The sequence below is a fragment of the Eurosta solidaginis genome, chromosome X, assembly GCF_040869045.1.
Source record: "Eurosta solidaginis isolate ZX-2024a chromosome X, ASM4086904v1, whole genome shotgun sequence".
Taxonomy (NCBI): Eukaryota; Metazoa; Arthropoda; class Insecta; order Diptera; family Tephritidae; genus Eurosta; species Eurosta solidaginis.
In genome coordinates this window covers 9,103,082-9,121,565 of record NC_090324.1, presented here as the reverse complement: position 1 = coordinate 9,121,565, position 18,484 = coordinate 9,103,082, and the positions used below count along the sequence as shown (strand labels likewise).

The window sequence follows — 18,484 nt, the reverse complement described above, 5'->3', positions numbered from 1 at the left end:
CAATAGAATCTCTGTTTAATCTTCTCGTGCGTATTCGTGATTCCAAGATGACCTCCGCTTGGACCATTATGCAGCTCGCTGAGCACGTCAGGAACCCTCTTTCTGGGAACAACTATCAGTTTCTTCTTGCATTGACCATTCTCACTTTCCCATACTAGATGCAAGCAAACGGATATCAATTCTAAACTGTTCCACTGTGCCCAATATGACTTCGCAATGGGACTCTCTGTGACATCTCCTCTCTATTTGGTCTTTCGTTTCGTTCGAGCCCTTGCATAACATGTGACAGATCAGTATCTTCTAGCTGACACTTCCTTAGTTGTTCCTTGTCCCATTCATCCGTACATGTTATAGTCATTAGCCGGACATCTATAATGTCTTTTTTAGCCGCGGCTTTTGAACAGTGCTTGCATTCCAAACTACATGGTCTTCGTGACATTGCATCAGCATTTCTATGGTACTACCTTTTCGATGCTCAATGGAAAAGTCATAGCTTTGTAGTCGCTCGATCCACCGTGCCAATTGTCCTTCCGGACTACGAAACTGCAGACGCCATTTCAACGCTGCGTGATCTGTCCTGACGCGGAATCGCTGGCCGTAGGGGTATTTGTGAAAATGTTTAATGTACTCTACCAATGCCAACAGCTCTCTCCGTGTAACGCAATAGTTGCTCTCTGGTTTTCAATCGAACGGCTGTAATATGCAACTACCTTCTCCTGTCCATCGATCAGTTGCGATAAAACGCCTCCTATAGCATACCACTCGCATCTGTATCTAGAATAAATGTTGCTCCTGGAATCGGATATGCCAACAGTGTGGCAGTGCACAAACGCTCCTTCACTGTTTGGAAAGCCACTTCTTGCTCTTTCTTCCATTCAAAATCTTTATTTTTTCTTGTAAGCTCATGGAGGCTATGGGCTACGCTGGAAAAGTTTGGTACAAATCGGCGGTAATATGTGCACAGCCCAAGGAAACTTCTTAATTCGTGCAAGTTCTGTGGTCTTGGCCAATCCTTTACTGCCTCTATCTTTTCATTCGCTGTACAGATGCCTTCTGTCGTTACCTTGTGACCCAAATAATTTGCTTCTATTTTAAACAGCGATCACATTTTCAGACCAGCGCCAGCTATTCTCTGGAAAACTAACTCCAAGTCCTTAAGAGGTTCATCAAAGTTCTTGCCCAATATGGTGATGTCGTCCAGGTACACCAAGCATGTTTTCCAATGTATTCCTTCCAGTACCTGGTCCATGAGTCTCTCAAAATTAGCTGGTGTATTACAAAGTCCAAAAGGCATCACTGTAAATTGCCAAAGGCCATCATCGGCACTGAAGGCTGTTTTTTCTTTATCTTCCTCCTTCATCTAAACTTGCCAGTTGCCGCTTTTCAAGTCCAGTGTGGAAAAACATTTCGTACCAGATAGCGAGTCCATAGTATCCTCAATTCTTGGCAATGGATAGCTATCCTTTTTCGTGTCGTCGTTCAACTTGCGGTAGTCCATGCAAAACCTCCTTTTCCCATCCTTCTTCTTCACAAGTACCACCGGTGAGCTCCATGGTCTAGCTGATGGTTCGATGACGGCGGTGTCGCTCATTTCTTGCTCTTTCATTTGACTCACAACTTCCCGCTTCGCCAGTGGAACACTATGTGGAGCTTGACGTATCGGCCTCGCGTCTCCAGTGTCAATTTGATATTTCACAACATTGGTGCAGTCTGGTTTGGAAACATCCTGGTCAAATATGTCTGCGTACTTTAGGAGCAGTTGCTTTGCTTTACTCTGATAATCTTCCTCTAGCCCCTCCGTCCATGCCGTGATGTTATTTGGAAGATCAGTCTTGCTAATTGAAACGTGTTCCTGGAGCTGTTCACAGTTAATAACTACTTCAGCCTCTTGGCATCTTCCCAATATAGCTCCCTTTGTCAGTTTGAGTGGTGAGTTGAACTCATTGAGTACTATTACCGGAATACGTCCATCCTGTTTTGTCATAGCCATGGTTTTTCCTACAAGTACGTTCGGTGTTGATCTGTTTGCTGCCCCGACAACCCACAATTTGTTTGTCCCACAATCTCCATCAACCTTTGCCCAGATTACTGCTTCTGATTTTGCTGGTATTTGCTGACTTTATTCTACCAGCACTCGTTTACTGCTGTAGGCTTTCTCGTAGCCGAAATTAAGTGGCACATCCATGTTCTTATATCGCACCGTCTTGCTTTGCATGTCGATCTTGATGCCTTGGTCGATTAAGAAGTCCACTCCAATTATGATTTCATCAACAATCTCTGCCACTATAAAATTGTGTAGTACCATGACGTTCCCAATTGCTACTTCAGATGCTACTTCTCCAATTAACTGGGTGTCCTCTCCCGTGGCTGTACGTAATTTTTCTCCAAGCAATGGTCTTATCTTCTTGTTGACTAAATCTGATCGAATGATGGAATGAGATGCACCCGTATCTACAGTCAGTAAATGTTCCTTTCCATCCATGTGTCCTCCGACGGTAAGATTGTTTGACCTTCTTCCAATATGCGAGATGGAGATTATGGCGCATTCAATTGAGGGAGCCAGCTGTCGTCCCTTGCAGCTGATTCGCTTTATTTTAACGATTGAGTGGACTTGGAGATTTGCTCATCTCCTTCAACTCTGCGTTTACGGCCACCCTCATTAATGGAACTATTGGGACCGGTGCTGCAATGTCGTGCAATTTGACCTGGGTCGCCGCACTTGAAACATTTCATAACTCTAGAATTTTTCTGTTGTGATCCCTTCACTGCTTCCAAAATCGTGTCTACCCAATCTGGTCTTTCCACTTCCACACGATGAGCTTTGTATGCTGGTTTATTCAATAGTGAGGCTGTTTCCTGAGTCAATGCATGTGATACCGTTTCTGCAAATGTTGGCTTTGGGCTTGCGTATGTGGCTCGCTTCGTTTCGACGTCCCGTATGCCATTTATAAAGCTCTGAATTTTTACCCTTTCGGTGTATTCCACGGGTGCGTCGGCATTCGCCAAATTTGGAAGCCTTTCGAAATCTGAGGCAAACTCCTGTAAAGTCTCATTAGCTTTTTGGTAGCGGTTTTGCAACTCTATTTGGTATATCTGCTTCCTGTGTTTGCTTCCGTATCGCCTCTCTAGAGCGCTCATCAATGTTTCGTAGTTGTGTCGCTCTCCCTCGGGAATAGTCTGTAGGATTTCAGCAGAAGATCCTTTCAATGCCACGAATAGTGCAGCAACTTTATCTTCAGTACTCCAGTTGTTCACTGCTGCGGTCTTCTCAAACTGAATATTAAACACCTGGAAAAGAACAGAGCCGTCAAAGGAAGGTGTTTTTACCTTTGGATTACTCGCTGAAACTGTTGGGCTAGTTAGTTGCAACTCCTGTATACGACCTCTCAATGTTTCAATCTCGGCATCAATTTTGTCTTCGAGTTGTAAAATTTTTGTATCTTGCGCCTCCAACTTCGAGGAAATACGTCCTTCTTGCTCTTCTACTTGAGCAAAGATCTGCGATGATATCTGTGCTGAAATTTGCGCCGACATTTCGGATATTCGTGCCTCTTGTGCTTCCATCTTAGATGTAATCTGTGTCGAAATTTCTTAAATACGCGTTTCTTGTGCTTCCATCTTGGATGTTATATGGTTCTCCTGGGATTTTAGTTGTGTTTCCATCTTAGATGTTATACGTGTCTCCTGTGATTCCAGTTGAGATGCCATTGTCGATGTTTGAGCAGATATTGCAGCCAAAATCATGTTCAAGTCTGTGCTCGCAACTGTCTGCGATGTTTCATTTTTCTCTTCAATTTTTGTTGTTGTCTCGTCCCCATCAGGATGAAAGACATCTTCGTCCACATTAATTCCTTCCGATTCCATAACGTCTCGTAGTCGTGCCTGAAGTTCGAGTTTATTGCAGTTTGTATTCAATCCACGGCTCTCCAACTCCATCTTCAGTTGCTGGATCCTCAATTTACTCAACTTTGACATGTCCAAGTTTTATTCAAAATCTTCGGAATTTATTCAACAATTCCTCTTCTGACACCAATTATAACGAATTTAGTGCAATTCCGCTTATTTGCAACTTTCTGCTAACGTTCGAATCACTAAACTGTTGAATAAAAAACTCCAATATTCAATAATGCAAAATGGTCTTTATTAGAACACTTTCACAATAACACTTCTACTTCTCAACAGATAGCGTGCTTAAATCTAACTGATTGCCATGCCTCAGCTTGCGCTGCTTTTATACTCTTCGATTTCCTGAATATTTCTAGGCGTTTCTAGAATTTACTATTTGTTTACCAGCTATAACTACAGATGCACTATTATAGCTTCTCGCATAGCCATATGCGCGTGTATATGTGAGTGATACTTCCATCGATGATTGCCAATTTTGGGAGTATCTCAGATATATGCATGTGTTCGTGCGTTTCTCTTCGCTGCTTGTATGATGATTGCCAATTTTGGGAGTATCTCAGATATATGCATGTGTTCGTGCGTTTCTCTTCGCTGCTTGTATGAACATTATCATTGATTTGTTTATGTGCATACAGGATCGGCTTAGAGATTATAGTGTCCCTTAGTGCTAATATTCGTCACAATACCAAATTTCATTAAGATGCCTCAAAATTTATTCAATTATCGAGTTTACGGATAGACGGACGAACGGACATGGCTAAATGAATTTCTTTTTTCGCCCAGATTATTTTGATATATAGAAGTCTATATCTATCTCGATTAGTTTATACCGTTACGGGGTACCGTTCTGCGAACAAAATTAATCTTGTCTTTGCCTTTTAAGCAGGATTTTAAAAAGGGTATCTCATTAGGACCGTCGCTAAAGAGCGCGTGCTCACAATTTTTCAGAAATGAGTCGTATCAGAATATGAAACATTAGCTCATATGGCACGAGTAGAAGAGCATGTTCCGGCAGATACATGCGACACCTATTTTTTACCCCATCACGCAGTAATTAAGGAAGAAAGCACCACCACTAAAGTGAGAGTTGTTTTTAACGCCTCCTGTCCCACTGCTAATGGAATCAGTTTAAATGATGTCCTTCATTCAGGCCCAGTCCTTCAGAGTGATCTAACAATTCTCATACTCCGTTGGAGATTGTTCCGATACGTATTCAACAGTGACATCGAAAAGATGTACCGGCAGATATTGCTAGAGCCCAGGGACACCAGGCATCAACGCATCGTCTTCAGGTCATCCACCAGCGAACCCATCAGCATATACGAATTGAAGACGGTGACCTTCGGAGTAAACTGCGCGCCCTACCTGGCCACAAGGACCCTTCTTCAACTAGCAGAGGACGTAGAGGAAACCTATCCCATCGCATCGGACATCCTACGACAGTTTATGTATGTCGACGACGTTTTAGCGGGCGGACACACCATTGCCACCGCCACGAAGGCAAGGGACGAAATTCAAGCGGCATTACAATCAGCCGGCTTCTCCCTCAGGAAGTGGACTTCCAATTGCGACCAACTACTGGAAGGTATTCCAAGATCGCATTTATTAAACGAAAATTTTTTTAAATTTTGAAGATGCTAGCATGGTTAAAGCGTTAGGGATCAGGTGGAATGCCCACTCTGACTATTTCTATTTTTCTGCAAAACCCATCGATAACCAAGTCGTGTCCACAAAGAGAGCCCAATAATATCTGCTATAGCAAAATTATTTGATCCACTAGGTTGGCTAGGGCCATTTATTATTACCTCGAAAATCATTATGCAAGGTATTTGGCTGGAAGGCACGGGCTGGGACGAAGCCGTGTCTCCCGCGATATTAGATAGATGGCATGATTTTTTAGAAAGCTACAGACATATTGAAAGCATTCGTATACCACGTTGGGTACAGTTTTCCCCGGTAGCGAGCAGCGAACTACATGGCTTCTGCGATGCTTCCGAGAAAACATACGCAGCCGCAATATACCTGAGGGTACAAGTTGATAATCATGTGTTCGTAAATCTGCTCTACGCAAAAACCCGGGTAGCCCCGGTGAAGACTATATCTCTGCCCCGCCTTGAACTATGTGGTGCGGTCCTGCTAGCAGAAATAGTACAGTCAGTCGCGATAAATCTTAATTTTAACAACCCTACCACCTATCTATGGACGGATTCGACAATTGTCCTTGCATGGATTCGCAAGCCCCCATGCTCGTGGTCCACTTTCGTTGCCCATAGGGTGACAAAAATAATCGACAAAGTAGGGAAAGAAAACTGGCTTCATGTCGACTCGGCATCAAACCCGGCAGATCTCGCAAGTAGATGTATACCCGCCGAAGATCTTATCAACAAAGCCCTGTGGTGGGAGGGCCCTTCTTGGCTTCATGAAGATAGTTCAAATTGGCCTACCCAAGAAACAGAATATACCACCACGTCAGAAGAAAAGCGGGTCCAGGTACACTCATCAATAGTAGATACAGACTCTGATCTCCTCACAAGATTTTCTGACCTCTCGAGAGCTTTGAAAGTACTATCCTACGTCTGGAGATTCTTTCAAAGAACTAACCCAAAAACAAGAGCCTCATTTCAGTCGAAGTCTTGCTCAATTTCGTCGAGCGAAATAAAAGCAACGACCCAACGCCTGACTATTATCTATCAAAAGAGGCATTATGGGGAGGAGTATTCAGTTTTAAAATCTTAAAAACTTATAGGAGCAAAGAGCGAGGTACTACCACTGAGCCCATTCTTAGATGAAAGGGGGGTTATGAGGGCAGGCGGCCGCCTCGAAGCTTCCGAAGATATCCCGTACAACGAGCGACATCCAGTCATTTTGCCGTATAATTGCCAGTTGTCGCGTCTTATTGTAAAGTTTACCCATAGGATCCCACTCCATGGGGAAAACCAACTTGTGCTACGCCTCATCCGTACGCAGTATTGGATACCACGGGTCAAGAACATGATAAAATCGACAATCCACAATTGCAAGGAATGCACGATTTACCGAAAACGTGTTCAAACCCAGCTAATGGGAATTTTACCCAAGGAGAGGACTACGTACTCACGGGCATTCACAAACACAGGAGTTGATTTTGCGGGACCCTTCGATATAAAGAACTTTCGAGGGCGAGGTTGTAGAGTGTCGAAGGGGTATGTGTGCTTGTTCGTTTGCTTTGCAACGAAAGCGAGTCACCTGCAACCCACCTCCGACCTCAGCACCCAATCATTTTTAGCAGCATTTGCGAGGTTCGTATCGCGAAGAGGCTGCCCTAGTAAAATGTTTTCCGACAATGGCACGAATTTTGTCGGGGCTTCTAGAGCACTTAAAGCGGAAATGAGGGAATGCCTACAAAATGCCCGCGATAACACCCTATCCAAGTACTCCCATCAATCCATATCGTGGCACTTCATTCCCGCATTAGCTCCTCACATGGGGGGACTGTGGGAGGTGGGAGTGAAAAGTTTTAAAAGCCACTTCACAAAAATCGCTTCAAGTTGCAAATTCACCTTTGAGGAGTTTGCGACTTTGCTATGCAGGATCGAAGCCTGCCTCAACTCCCGACCATTGAGCCCTGCGTCAAACAATGCATCAGACCTGGAGCCACTAACCCCAGGTCACTTTCTGGTAGGAGGACATCTCTTATCTCCACCAGAACCTGACGCCAGCGAAAACTCTGCCTCAATCATAAATCGATGGCAAAAGTTAAAATCCCTACATCACTCCTTCTGCAAGAGGTGGAAATCGGAATACCTCTCTGAACTGCAGAAAAGAAACAAATGGAGATTTCCCAAAACGAACCTGAAAATCGGGGACTTGGCCGTAATAAAGGAGGATAATCTGTCTCCAAATGAATGGAGACTCGGACGGGTGGTCAAATTACACCCAGGACCTGACGATCGCGTCAGAGTGGTCGATATCATGACGATGAAAGGCCAGATTACCCGACCCTTGGTAAAACTCATCATCATGCCCTACAATCGCGATGAGGCAGAAGAATCTGTGGCACCCAATTAAAAATCCTTTCTATTGTCTTCCACTTCACGAAAGACCAAACTAATGAGTCTACGTCGTGAGCCGCCCAACTTATAAATCTAGTGGAATTTCAACCAGTGAACTGACAACCTTATCGAAAACAGACGGAGTAAAAACACTTTTCGATAGCATCAAGTTGCCTTGAATGCATGTTCAAATATAAAAAAAGGAAAAAAAAACACTGCTAACATACATACTTTCCGATTATCTACATCTAAGAAATGTAAAACGTGCGCAACGTAAGGTATGCGTCACAATATTTGTACATCTAATGCGTACTAAAGTATGTGAACCACAAACATTTACACAAGTCTTTACAGATCTGGCAGACGAGTTACCTGATCTATTAGTGGATGTGCCTAATTTGTGGGCGTATGTCTTTGAATTTATTGGTCCTACTACCACCCTCCAGTGAGGGTGAGTGAGACTTGTAACTCCAACCCGCTTAACTCAGCTCTCGTTCACCCCGAACGAGGCCAACAAACCGCTTAACCCCGCCCTCGTTCACCCCGAACGAGGCCAACAACCCGCTTAACTCAGCTCTCGTTCACCCCGAACGAGGCCAACAAACCGCTTAACCCCGCTCTCGTTCACCTCGAACGAGGCCAACAAACCCTACCGCAGATCTACTATCTGCCACAAAACATAAACGCCCTGGCCAACGGTTAATGCTTTATCCAAGCCGTCAATGCTGGCTAATAACAATTGTTTGGGAACACGCAAATTTAAGAACTTTTCACTTAATCCAGTAACCCAGCCTACCCAATACTTTTCTGATTTCGACAAGTCAATACGCCAAGTATACCCTTTTTGCGATTCATCATTTAGCAAAGATGGTTTTCTGAAATCGGACGAGTCCAAACTGCTGTCATTCTCGCTTCCTTTTGCAGTAGTCGTTGAAATGGTTGGGGCTCCTCCATTATCATTTCCCATTTCTTCATCTTCGGAAACACTGAAGGGATGTGTAAGGCTACTGGGTGAATACCATCATCGGCTTCGTCTTCTGGCAGAGGTAACTCATTGGTGGCTAGCAGCTTCGTTGTGCAATTAATAAGTTGTCTCGGCGTTGAGACCTTTGCGCTATCTACATTGCGTATTTGGCCACTTCGTATGCACCATTCAATGGCATTTGGTATACTTTCAACATGGGTGGGTCGTGAACGTATAAAGCTTTGCATACTGGCTAAAGCTTCCATTGCAGTGCCTTCGACCACATCAATGACAGTAATGCCAATTATACTTGAGATGATTGCCTTGTGTGCAAAATGAACAACTATAGCACCGCCCATGGAGTGACCAACTAGGTGAATGGGCGGAGTATCATCCGGGTAAAGTTTAAGCACAAGATCGCCTATGTCTTCTGCGAGGTTGTCTGAAGAAAGGTCATCCTCATTTTCTGTTTTGGTGTCGCCATGTCCACGCAAATCTATTGCAAGACACTGGCAAGAAATAATGCGAATTATTTCCACGCAAAAGTGTGACCATGTCAAACCAGAATATCCACCCCCATGAAGGAGCAGCAGAATTGAGGCAGACATCGTCACCAACCTTCATTGTATTACCAGTATCACTCAGCCACAACCAGATATGTATTTGAAAAATAATCAATACATATATAATATGACTTAATGAGTCTAATTGCAGGCATCATGACCCGCTACGGCCAATTGCGCAAAGTATATGAGAAAAAGGCCAGCTATTTCAAGGTCCCATGCCATTTGTGTTCGGCTAGGCATCCGATCCGTCTATGCCCAGTCTACCGTTCAAAGACGCCTGAGGAACGGATGCGTGAAGCTCTTCTGGGCAATTATTGAGGCAATTGCCTCTCCATGGCGCATCGCACGGCTGGTTGCACAAGCAACGGGAGATGTCGGCGATGTGGCGAGAAACACCACACCACCCTTAACGTGGATGAGCATACCAAAGCCTCACGTGAGCCGTACAAGCCATGGAGTGTACTGGTAGAGGAGGAAGAACGCGATAACCTCGAAGGGGCGTTGTCACTCTACGCCTCCGATATTGAGACGGAGGAGATCGACCGAGGAACCAGGGAGAGGGACATCTATTCCCAACCAGCCAGCATGGCCAAAGAGAGATCGGAACCACTGCCCTTCCGACTCTCAGAGACATCGGAACCACTGCCCTTCGGCCTCTCAGGGGGATCGGAACCACGACTCTTCCGACCCCCGCTTCAACATGTTGGCCAGTCAACCAGAACCCCTCACCGTCGCCGACGACCACGACAACGCCCCCAGCTGGCCAACAACAACACAAATCGCCGTCACGAAGCCATCACGACCAGCCTGCCTCGCTCTACGTCGACCGCCGCCGATTCTCGAGGAGTCATTGCCACTCGCCAGCTAAGGACGCCGCTAGCGTTCCGCAGTGGACGTACAGGGCTGGACCCCGTCGCTGGACCGGTACTGCGGCCCATGATCTCGCTTTCGCCGACCGCTATCGTCAAAATAGAAGCTGGAGGACGACTACATCTGGTGCGAGCATTGATCGACGTCTGTTCGCCATCCACAGTCATGTCCGCCGATTTGGTCCGGGATCTGCGGCTGGACGAAACTCGAGTGGGTAGCCAGACAGGCTGTGTGGTGTGTCTGCGGGGGAAGCACGGCGACAACAAACGCATTGCGACCCATGCCGTCGTCACGCCACATTTCCACCGAGTGGCGCCTAGTCACAGCCTGGATCCAGCCATCGCGGCTATGTATACTCATATCTGTCTCGCCAATCCCAAATTCTACGTCGCGTCGCCAGTACGCCTAGTTCTCGGGGCAGACGTATATGCCGACATTATGCTGAATTAAGTTCTGCCAGCGTCATTCGGCCCGCTCTTGGCGCAAAGCACGATATTCGGCTTCGTGCTCTCTGGAGTATCCAGAGCCTAAAGGGTCGCAGATAAATATCAAAAAAAAAATGAATTTTGAATTTGCCTTTAAATTATGAATTTTGTAATAAAGAATATGTTATACTTTGAACTCATGCGTACAGTCTGTCCATCCACAAATGTCTCATCTTTCTCCCTCTAGATATTGTCTACTCTAGCAGCAGGGCAAGGCGAGGTTGCGTACCGCAAGGGGCCGGCATGTTTAGGCCAGCAGGCTAACCCCAAAGGAAAATTAAGGGCCAGCCACCCTAATGCAATTTAATACAGAACCGCTTATTTATTACGTCCGTTAGAACATATACTAAAAGCAAAATTGACGTTTCGTTAAGTTACCCCGCCAAAGGCCTATTAGCTTTGGGGATAAACGGAATGCATGGAAAGGGAACTCGCTCACTTGGATTAAAACCGCAGCAGTTTACGCACGCTCGAACGTCTTGAAGCCGCAAGTTAAAACCACATCAAACGTCACACCGCCAGAACGCAGAGTCCCTGGATATATTAAAGGTAATATTGTAGCAATTGCATGCTTGCACCTTTAAACTCTCTTTCTGTTATTTTCCACTACATATTTTGTGAAATAAAGTCTATTGAAATTTTAATATTAATCACTGCCTTTCTTTCCTAACCTCCATCGAAAGAAACTAGTCTGGAATCCGCCAGCTCATGTTTTCATGGTCCATCAGCGCCAGTAAAGGAGTCAGAACTATATCGAGATACAGTCCACTAATAAAACAATTAAATTTATCAAATCTTCACATCAAGCGTTGACTACAAAGCCATTCCGGACAAAACAACGGAATTTGTTCAGCGTCAATACACTAATAAAAGCGTTGGTTAAAAGGTATGTGCTTAAATTAAAAGTGACACAAAGAAAAAAGTGGTTAAGTTTTTTTTCATATAAATCACACGCGGTGATAAAAAATTTGCAAAAAAAGTGACACAAGAGAAAAGTGTAAAAAATTGTTTGTTCATATTAATCACATGCGGTGATTAAAAAATTACTGAATAAACAGTGGTATTGCAAAGCCTTTTGTCTATCCAATACTCTCCCCCACCCGTGGTAAGAGGTATTGGACACAGCCTAAGGCTAGCAGTCAGTGGCTTTAAACTTCCCTTGAAACGTTGCACTGCACTGCACTTTCGGTTCTTGCAACCATCGCGGTTATAAATTATTATACAAATTTTGAGCTTATTCGTGACAAAAAGGTGCTTGTCCAAATTTCTATAACACCATTTTGGTCGTTATCTGAATATTTAGAAAAAATCGCTCTCACAGTGCTTTCTGCTCGTTTAAAAATTTAAACGTGCACACACACACGTTTTATTGCAAAAGACCATTTATTGGCTCTAGCTACAAGCGTTAATTTTGTGGCAAGCAAATTTTCCTTGGACACTTAGCACCAGCAATATACATTTTATTAGAAGAGACATAACCTCACTCCTCATATTGCACACCGGTCACACATACAGGCTCACTGTTTTGTAAATTTAAGTACAATATCTTCTTTTTTTAAAAAGCAATATAAATTGGGTTTGAGTCGTTTAATCCTCACATTTATATTCGATTTTTTTCACTTTATCTTTATATCACATATTTATTATATTATATCACACGTATATAATTATTTTTCATAAAATCTGGTATTCAGTGGCGAAGAGCTGAAAATAACACTTTATTGCATATATATACATATATATTTGGTTATAATAAATTTTAAAAGATCATAAAGAGGTGATTCCAAAATTTTTCTTTTGCGTGAAAATTTGTTTTTGAGTGGTGGTGTTAGGTTATTGAAACCCTTCCCTTTGCTCCTGAGCATCAAACTTAAATTTTCTAATTAGGCCCTGAATAATAGCTATTCTCTGTTAAATATCAAACGATATGGAGAAATTCATTAAAGCAGCTGATGAAGTGGCACAGTTTGAGGCTGAGTTCAACAGCAGACCTCAAACTGAACACACAAAATATACTCTAGCCATTCACCAAGAAGAGTTAAAGAATAATTGGAGAAAGGCAAAGCTAGCTTATGAGGATATCTTGTACTCTGAAACGGCAGAGAAAAAGGTGTTAGCACAGGCCAAACCGAAATACCAAGCGACGTATTCCGCATATGTACGCGGCAGTTCAACCATGTCTGAATTAATGGCAAAGCTAACTAAACGCGATAAGGAGGGAGAAGGAACACCTGACCCAGAACACAGCATGCGACTACCTCCGTGCGATACGGATGTATTCAAAGGTGACTACCTCTCCTGGCCAACGTTCCGTGACATATTCACGGCAAAATACATACGAAATAAGCGCCTCACCCCAGTTGAGAAGTTATTTAACCTCAACCAAAAAACGCAGGGTGAGACAAGGGATATAGTTAAAAAATGCCCCCTCATAAACGATGGGTTTGACACAGCGTGGAAGAATTTAGGGGAAGGATATGAGAATAAACGAATTCTCGTAAATACCTAATTAAAAATATTATTCAACCTTGAAAGCGTAGAAAGTGAGTGTGGCACCGCGATTAAAACACTTCAGCGGGAAATAAATAACTGCATCTCAGCTCTAAAAGCTCATCAAATTGAGATAGGCAATTGGGATGCGATATTCACATATCTATGCTCCACCAAACTACCCGAAAGCACGCTAGCTTTATGGGAACAGACCATAGAGAATAAAACTGAAATATCGAAATGGGAAGATATGGATAAATTTTTATCGAATAGGTTCCAGACCTTGGCAACAGTCTCGGGATTAACAGGTAGCACAAATACCAAAGCTCCCAAACAACCACCACCCAAACATAATAATGATTCGTCTCAAAAGAAAGTAGGCGCCTACCAAGCAAATGTAGCTAGAAACACTTGCAGATACTGTAAGAAAAATAACCACAAGCTGTCACAATGCCAAAGCTTCCAACGGCTCTCTGTCGTAGACAGAGTGGCGTTTATAAAAGACAGTAGGGGGTGTCTGAATTGCCTCTCAGCGAAACACACAGTATCTAAATGTACGTGCTCCTTTAATTGTAGCATTTGCCATCTCAGGCATCATACACTCCTGCATATTCAACAAAATGCGGGCACGAGTGCAAGACCAACCACAACCCAACAAGCACAGTTAGATCAAAGACCATCTACTTCGGCACAGGCTCAGGCCCAACGTCAGTTTGCCACGGCAAATAATTTACCAACCAACTTCAATTCCTGTTTCGCGAATACAAGCAAAGGGGTTATATTAGGTACTGCGCAAGTCAGTATTTTTTATAACAATGAACACTTTTCGGCCCGCGCCCTAATAGACTCCGGATCAGAGTGCTCGTTCATTTCAGAGCGACTTAAGAGAAGGATAAATTTGCCCAGTCGAAAGCTAAATGCACAAGTGTCAGGGATAAACAACACGGTGTCAGCCCAAGTGAAAGAGGCATGCTTCATTCAGTTGCGGTCATCAATAAACTCGAATGTACGCATACACACTACGGCATTGGTTTTAGCCCAGCTCACTGGCAATCTGCCAACCTGTCAAATTGACCCCATGACACACCAAGTTTTCCCGGACTTGGTGCTAGGAGATCGGAGGTTCTTTGTAAATGAACAAGTAGATCTTATTTTGGGTGGGGATATTTACGCACAGATAATGCTAGGCGGTATACGAAAAAATGTTTTAGGCACCCTCCTTGCGCAGGAAACAGTATTTGGCTGGATATTAACTGACCAAACGGAAACGGCCAGCCTAGCCGGCAGGTGTGTGTCGTTTTTTAATGAGGTATCGCTGGACAAACAAATAGCGTCATTTTGGGAGCTGGAAGACATTCCCAAAAACCATATTTATACCAAAGACGAAAATTACTGCGAGGAGTTGTATCAAAAAACCACCAAAAGAAATGAGGATGGCAAATATATCGTGTCTTTGCCTTTTAAGCAGGATTTTAAAAAGGGTATCTCATTAGGACCGTCGCTAAAGAGCGCGTGCTCACAATTTTTCAGAAATGAAACCCGGTTAGCGAAAAATCCCGAATTGCAGACGGAATATAACCGAGTCGTATCAGAATATGAAACATTAGCTCATATGGCACGAGTAGAAGCGCATGTTCCGGCAGATACATGCGACACCTATTTTTTACCCCATCACGCAGTAATTAAGGAAGAAAGCACCACCACTAAAGTGAGAGTTGTTTTTAACGCCTCCTGTCCCACTGCTAATGGAATCAGTTTAAATGATGTCCTTCATTCAGGCCCAGTCCTTCAGAGTGATCTAACAATTCTCATACTCCGTTGGAGATTGTTCCGATACGTATTCAACAGTCACATCGAAAAGATGTACCGGCAGATATTGCTAGAGCCCAGGGACACCAGGTATCAACGCATCGTCTTCAGGCTATCCACCAGCGAACCCATCAGCATATACGAATTGAAGACGGTGACCTTCGGAGTAAACTGCGCGCCCTACCTGGCCATAAGGACCCTTCTTCAACTAGCAGAGGACGTAGAGGAAACCTATCCCATCGCATCGGACATCCTACGACAGTTTATGTATGTCGACGACGTTTTAGCGGGCGGACACACCATTTCCACCGCCACGAAGGCAAGGGAATATGCGCCAGGAACTAATTTATTTTCGCTAGAATGCGTATTAATCACCCCTATTCTGCATTTCGATTACGTTCTCGTTCTACGCTACGCTTTAATCGAAGTTGGGTATTCTGCGTTACGACGGAATCGTAACGTGAAGAGGAAGAGCAAATGATTTTTCGAAATCAGCTGTTTGTACGGAATGTGTAAATTATAAATGGAACAACGTAAATTAAAGAAAATTTGTAAAAAACACTGAAAAACGTTTATATTTTACTATCCACGCCATTTTGTACAAAAAAAAGCAATAGAATATATTGCCGCAATGTTATATTTCTTTGAGTGAAGTGCTTTCATAATTGTATGTGTGTTTTTGTCGTTATTTTGGCCAATTCCCTGCCGTGGCCACCAAGTTTTGTTAAAACGGATTCCTGCACGAATAAAGTTGACATTTTCTTAATTTTATGGATGCTAATTTCATTGCACGGGCCTAAAATACTTTATGAAGATTTATTTATTCTTTCCGCAATTCGTAAACAATCCTACGTTTTCGCGTCACCTTCCTCTACTCCGGCAGCTTGCTTTGGCATATAACTGGACCCAACGGACATACACAAATTATAGCTAACTGGATTCAATAGCCGTGGCATTATTTGTGGAGTTGGAAAGCAACGCATACGAAAATGGCCATCCGAGAATGGAAAGGCAAATATTGCGAGATTTGTGTAATCCATTTGAGATGAGTGACGAATTGTAAGAAATTGAATTTAAAATTGTTAAAGTTTAATGACTTATTTTCTTATTTAGGCTCAAAAAAACTTTCGACTTAATAAGGATGCTTTCAAGTATGTGTTAGATACTTTTGCGGGGCAAATACGTCCAAGGACTTCGACATCGACATGTTGTTTTTGACCTGGAAACATATAAAAACAGTCATCATCAAGCCTTTTACGTTTCTTAGCAAGTTTTACTTACATTTTTGTTAAAATTCTGTTATAAATTAATAAAAAAATAAAAAGAAAATATTTTTCCGCCAACAAATTTGCAACTTAGAAAAACGGCACTACGATCGAAATGTAGAATACACAAAATCGAACGATTCGAAGTTGGATCGAAAGAGATTGGAACACAGAATACCAAAATTGCCAAATCGAAAAAATTCCAATCCAAGTCGAAATGCAGAATAGGGCTGAATATGTTTGTGACGAAAGTTACACAATTGTGAAATGTGCGACGGTATGCGAAATCTGTTATTAAGATTATTCCGCATTCATAGATATTTGTGAGTTTTGATATTTTAGTATATTTTGAGGAAACAGTAGCATCCTATATTGATTTTGGAATTAAATATAGAAATAGGTATTATTGATTTTTAATACATGTCGAAAAAATTTCATGTGGTTGATGTACTTTGGCGATATTGTTGTACACAGAAATAATTAACTAAACAGGCGGTTTGTGCGAATACAATTTTCACCAGTTTCGTAGCCGTTTGAGGGTAATTTTTCGGTTTTTTGTGAATATCTATTAATAAAAGAACAATTTATTATTTCCGACTTCTGATTATTGAACTACATTACAGAATTCTTAAATTCAATTCTGTTGGCACTTCCTTTCGTGTCTTCTATTCCCCTTTACATTTGCCAATTCCTCTTAAAAGAAAGCGTGACATAAAACACGGAATACAACAAGAGCTAGCAACAAAAATTTTAAACACTCTCAGTCTATGTCATGACCACTTGAGATCAATGATTTTCTAATGTAAAAGGGACTTACACTTTGCAGGTCCATGTACAATGGCTCAACATTCTAGGTCACTTCTTTCCTATGAAAAACTATAATAAAATCCCTTTATTTATGCTGTGTATAAAATACTCACTGCACTAAGCACTTTATTTGAGTGGAAAGAGGGCACACGTATATATGTATATCGTATATTCACAATTGGGATTTTTATTTTAAATATAAACCAAAATATAAAGTTTAATTTAGTTAACTTCAATTATATAAATAAAGAAAATAAAACTGCGCGACGGCGGGCGGGCGATAATAAAAACTGCGTTGGGTAGCGAACACGAGCGGGCACGATAGATGCGTGAAGGCGGGTAGGCGGTATTCAAACCGATTATCGAATGATGCTGGCACGGTGCGTAAAGGATGGTAGTTTTAGGTAAACTAAAAACTCAATTGAGAGTGAGCGCGGTGGTGGTTGGCAAGCCACAGCTGAGCTGCACTGCTTGCGCTTGGCCGCACTGGCCGGGTGTTGCCAGACGGAGGGGGCGGACTTAGTCCGAAAACTCGATCATGTCTTCAACATGCTCCTTTTTTAAATTGACGGCTGATAGAAAACAACGAATTGTTACTAAACGTTTGCTAATAACTTTTAAATATAATTGAATTATAATTATCCGCCACCGGATTATGATTACTCTTATCAAAACGCGTTTTCAGGTACTCCTTTGACAATTTTTGTGGTATTTTAAGAGTTCTTGTCAAGTAAAAAATTTCCATTTTTTATACGTGGAGTCAAGTAACCACGGTTGTAAGGAACAGGGTGAACTTTTAAAACTTCTAAAAATTTCTTCATTGCGCCAATCAATGCCTTTTTTTCATGCCGATACCCTGTCCATGCTTATTTTAGATGAAAACTATATTTAATATGTCTATGACACATCAAAATTATAAATCCCATTTTTAATTTAGGTAAGATTTCAACTAAACAGTATTCTAGTCAGCAACTATGATTACGGCCCTATATATTTATTCGTACATCACATTTTAAGGAAGCAAACCTAAAACTTAAAGCTTTCGATATATTTCAAAATTATGACCTTTGGTAAAATAACGGTTGATCGTTACGGCATTAACGAATCGAGATAAATATAGACGTCCTTATATCAAAATAATCAGGATGAAAAAAGGAATTCATTTAGCCATGTTTGTCCGTCCATCCGTCTGTGATTACAATAACTGGAGTGACTATTCAGATACCTTATTGAAGTTTGGTATATGGGTTCCTTGGAACTAATGTCCCCATCGCCATTTAAAATAAACAAA

The 18,484-nt window shown here is 42.5% G+C and overlaps 1 protein-coding gene and 1 pseudogene across 2 annotated transcripts in view; one reads left to right on the top strand and one right to left on the bottom strand.

Annotated features, from left to right (window-relative positions):
* Nucleotides 1-18,484, top strand: part of Wnk (Wnk kinase) — a 1,618,425-nt gene that overhangs the window by 1,540,699 nt on the left and 59,242 nt on the right. The window lies entirely within an intron of this gene.
* On the bottom strand, nt 8,587-9,509 carry LOC137234343 (protein phosphatase methylesterase 1 pseudogene; annotated as a pseudogene).